This window comes from Poecilia latipinna, unplaced genomic scaffold, assembly GCF_001443285.1.
Source record: "Poecilia latipinna isolate Pla-1442-1.1 unplaced genomic scaffold, P_latipinna-1.0 Scaffold63, whole genome shotgun sequence".
NCBI lineage: Eukaryota > Metazoa > Chordata > Actinopteri > Cyprinodontiformes > Poeciliidae > Poecilia > Poecilia latipinna.
Genome location: NW_015112679.1, coordinates 205,352 through 210,635, shown reverse-complemented (window position 1 = coordinate 210,635; position 5,284 = coordinate 205,352).

Here is a 5,284-nt window from a genome sequence, read left to right as displayed (position 1 = left end):
TTTTACACACACCAAACACAGAAATACTCTTGCAGGTGTGGCCTATGTGGTTCTGGTGGCTTTTGTTGGTGTGGCAATAAATGACAAGGAGCTGCTCAAGTTGGCATCAGCTGTTTCTTTAATTCTCCATCTGCATTTCACACAACGGGCATGGAGGTAAGGTCAGTCTCTGGCATAAAACAAGCTCCTCGTCGGTGATCCTCATGGCTCTGAAGATTACCCATAATACCCCGCTATTTCTAGGGTGAATGCAATACAACATTTTACCAGCAGATGGTGCATTTTAGCAGGATTTCACCTGAACCATTTTAACTATGTTACACACGCATACTAGCTGATACTAGCATGGTGTGCTACTAGCATACGATAAATCATAAACAATAGCAGCTTGTGGTTATAAACCATACTGGTTTATGGTTTGAAAGTTGCCAGTTTGTTTCTGTAAATGTGTGTGTTAATATTTGATGGACTCATCAAAAATTATAATGAATATTTTCACCTTGAGTGTTGACATGGTCAGTACTCCAGTAAACCAGTACAGCTAGCTTGTGCCATGCACCTGTTCATAGACCCACCGAGCTGAGAAGTACAAGAAAGGATGTTTAAAATTTAGCGAAAAGCATCTGGGGAGAAATGCTCAACAAGAGGAAGATATTGGATTTGAAGGAAAATAAATCAAATAATATATGGTGCAGGATACATGTGTGAGGGGAAATAGTGCTGTATCTAATGCAGCCCTATTGAAGTTCAAATCTTCGAGCTTTTCCTAGAGGAATAGGAAAAATCCTTTTGGCCTCGATCTCCAAAATAAAAGTGTCGGCCCTGATGAATGGCGTTGATGTTGTATCAATAAAATAACACTGCAATAAAGGTAAACATTCAGTCGTTTTTCTAATGCAACAAAGCAGACGGTTTCATACCAAAGTTATTGCAACAAGCAGACTTCTTGTCAGCTTCGGAAAATTGTTGCCTTTCATTTCACCTAGGTTTATTGTTCACTCAATGCCTTTTTCATGTGCATTAACATTTTCAGCAGACATCTGTTTTATGGAAGGATCCAAAAGAAACAAAGCAACAATTGACATCACAGGAACGGAGGATTATCTTTATCTGAATACAATACCTCACAATGGTTTTTTTTTTATCATTTTGTCACATCATTGAATCTTAGTGGGATTTTAGTTGGTATATAAATTTTTTAAAATGACTGCTTTCAAATTATTGTGAAGTTTAATTCTCAAGTCATGTTATAGATTCTCATTTGGATTCACCTGTGGGCTCTTTCTAAGACACGAGTAAGCTCCGATTTAAACCGTTACATCGTAGCGCCGGCTGTATGTTTTGGGTCATTATCCAGTTAGATGGTGCACTTCTGCTTACTCCTCAGTCTTTTGCAGCCTCCAACAGCTTTTCCTCCAGAATCGCTCTCTAATTAACTCCACCTGTCTGCCCTATCAACTGGCCAATTTTAATTGTCCTTACTGAAGAAACACATCCCCAATATAACCAAACAGTCCACTAGTTCTTCGTATTATTATTCATCCAAGGTTAGCAGAGTTTTTGTTTCATTGTACTGACATTGTACTGGTTCCACTTCTTGAGTTGCAGCAGCAAGGCCGTATTCCCAACAGAGTCTGTCAATGTGCGACAATCGACTGGACCTGAGATGGTTCGTCGATCCATCTCCTGTCTGTATGTCAACTCGTCACCTTACCAGATCAGACTAATGACAGCGGTGTGTCATCTGCAAAATTCAAGAGTTCCACAGACAGGTCAGCCGAGACGCAATCATTTGTGTCCAGAGGGGAAAAAGAGTGGGATGAAAACACACCCCTGGGGAGCGCCGGTGCTGGGAGAAGACACACCCAGTGCACAATGTGTACTGTTATGTTCTTTTCGTGCAGATGTCTTACCTCATTCCTTCATTTGCAGCATTTCCAGGCTATAGATAAGCCAGCGAAAACAGTGAAAATGTCAAATTGCTGGATAATCGATGGCTGCTTGTGTTATGGCTCGAAATCTGAGCTCCCTGCCCCGTGCCTGTGCATGGTTCTCCTGTCACACGGCTGCGTTGCTAACTAGTTGACAGAGGAAGGAAACGTCTCCACCAAGATGACCATCTCAATCTGCGGTCTGCTGTGACAGTCCCTCCTCCACACAGATACAGTCAGGGTCTGTCTCACAGCTTCACGAATCGGGCAGGTTTACAGAACCCCCCCACCCCAAAAAAAAACAAACATAACGGCTGCTGGAAATTACTGCTCATTTCATATTTGTTATGTTTAGGTTTGTTCAACAAGGAAATGAGGCGCAAATCAAAGGTTGGAGATTTTAAGCTTGGTGGCAGAAACACCGTGGTGGATATCTTGCTGCTGGGTGAGTATCAAAAATGACCTTTCTTATCAATGCACACCTTTTAAAAAAAACTCTGCTGTGCAGAAATCTCCTTATGCTAGTCATTAAAAAAAAAGTTCTTGTGGATTCAGCTCTCTTTCTGTATGGCATGCAAATAGCAGTAGTCCGGTATTTAGGGTTATAAATTTAGCTAGGCTATTACCCCTGATGCACGGACTTTCGGGCAGTGCTAAATTAAAATGATGTGCCCCGGCCAGAATCCGGATGGGGCAAATGGAAACGATGTGGACGCGGCTGCCAAATCGTTGCGTCTGAACCTTGGCTATTGTGTGTCAAAACTTTGTGATCGCCCCAGCACTGTGCTACACTGCTGTACGACGTGGGTGTCTTTAGCAGGAAAATACAGCAAATATGTGTACATTCCTTGTGCTCCCACGGGGAGGATAACAGTCTAAACAGCCTCATTAAGGAATGGGAAGCTGGGCTCGCCGACATGCCTGTGTAGTAGCGCTGTGACTCTGAGAGGAAGGTAAAAATGCAGCCTCCGTGGTCTTCAAAGTGCTGTCTTGGCAGAGCGAGGGATTGTTATGCTTTACAAATGAAGGCATCTTCCTCTTAGATCTGTTCGCCTCACCTTTAATTAAGAACTTTTAAAACGTTGCTTTTTGTTACGTAGCTCAAAATCAACCTTGTGAATCTGCTCTGGCTTTGACTGTGTGAAGGATCCGAGCTGCTGACTGTGATCTCGTGGAAAAAAAACCTGTTGTAGATTATGAAGAGATGCGTTTGTGTGAAACAGTTTCTGTATGTGTTTTAGGTGTGTCCGCGTTCTTCATTCTCCATGTTGCTGCACTTGAAGGTAAGAAATTCAGGTGAAGTATTGGCTGCACCCATCTGTCATGCACAAGCAAAAAAAAAAAAAAAAAGAGACCACAGCGATGTTTTTCTGTCCCTTAAGAAGAGCCCAGCGTGTGCCTGTGGCCGAACGGCTCAGAAATCAAAGTGGAGCAGAAAGGCAGCAACATCAGCATGGAGGGGTGTGTCACGCTCAACGGGTCAGGTGAGCAGCTAGCAGGTTAGCCATCATGTTTCTTCTTACCACACAACAACCGAAGGGATGTGGGAAAACTAGAGGCAAACATGTAGAAAAATGAGTTGTATGAGGTTCAGTCAGGTCAGCTGTTTGCCTTGTTTCTGCTGTTCAGTTTTTCATTAATGTATTTAGTCAATACTGATAAATAACGGCTTGTTGTTTTTTTTAAGATCTTCCAGGCAACTTTACATCAAAAGATGGGACAGAAGCCTCGACAAATGGTAACATCTTATGAAATATTGGCGTTATACCTGTCAACTGATAAGAAAACAAAATAAAACACAGGAGTTTGATGTATATAGAATGCGAAGTATTAAAAAGTGTTGAAGGCATTTCTGAGGTCAGATTCATTGTAGTTGCTGAAGTGAAAACTGTTTAAATGTCACAAGTGCAACATTTAAAAAAAAACATAAACCTGAGTTGTTCATTCATATAACTTTAGCTGCTAGATGTGTTTACTTTAAATTTAATATGCACTAAGAAGTACATAGTGCACTCAAAAAGATGTATGGTTAATGATTTCACATGAAAACATCTTATAAATAAAAAAATATATGAATGTTACCTGAATTAATGAGAAAAATAAAACCAGCTGCCCTGATGTTGGATCCTCTTCAAGCAATCGTCATGTTGGGGTGAGCAACTTTTCACCAGCACAGACAGAGCTTCTGCACTGTGCAGCATAAAATTAAGTAATGCTATTATTGAGTGACCTAAGCAGCACTTGTATAAATTTTGTCACAAAGGCATTGATCAGTGATATCCTGACTTAACTTGTGAACAGGTTATATTACATTTGTAAGCAGCCAATATTGGAGCATTACTTACCTGAAGCCTTTGTGTGCCACTGAAACAGGGCCGATCATATGGTGACAGTTGTATTATTACAGTACTGAACTGACTGACCTTGGTTTTCAGTCGAGTCTAGTCAAAGTCTAATAGTGTTTTTTTTTTTTTCTAAAGCAACCGTCCTGTAGACTAGTTACAGTCCCAAAAGGCTACATCAGATTGATTTTTATTTTATAATATTTTGCAAGTAAAGTACAATTCACTTTATACATTGTTTTCTAACAAAAGTAAAATTCCTGCTCTGTATCAGGTGCGTGGATATGGATTGTTGTGTCGTGCTGTGTTGTTCTTCTGCTCCCGATTCCTCTAATTTGGTTCATTCAACGCAACAGGTACAGTAACGTACTCCTCTGCCAACCCTACCTCCTGCAGCCTGTTGGTCGAATTCTTTTCTTTCTTCTTTTTCTCAAAGACGCCGGATGTTTTCCACTCGGAGCTGCTGGCCACTTTCTAAAGACAGCCTCCCAGCAGTGCCGCCGCCTGTCACCAAACAGGATGCGACGGAGGTGCAGTGGGACTTGTCCTGGATGGAGATGTCCAATCTGTTAGATAAGCAGCTTTATCCTGGCACATAGAAGGTCACCCAGAGGTCATGGACTGCTAGCTTATTTTGTGGGACAATCAGTCGGAGCATCCACTCACTGACAAAAAAAAAATAATAATAATTGCACAGAAGAAATGGTTTAGTTAGTGGCAGATAGTACTCGTAAGTTGTTCAGCAGTTACTGGAGCACCTGACAGTAAGTCAGAATAATGGAGGAAGGTCTCTAGACACAAACAGCACATCATAGATGAGTTATACGGACTTGACCTTGACTAATGTGGTTGAAACTGTGGGCTTTGAATGAGGCTGAGCGATCACATTGTACCTTTACATTATTCATAACCTCTAAATATGTGGGTTTAAAGTAATCTTCAGCGTCAAATTTAAAAGATTATTTTAATTTAACCAGCATGTGTCTTCAGAGTTGAAGTTGTTTCAGCTTG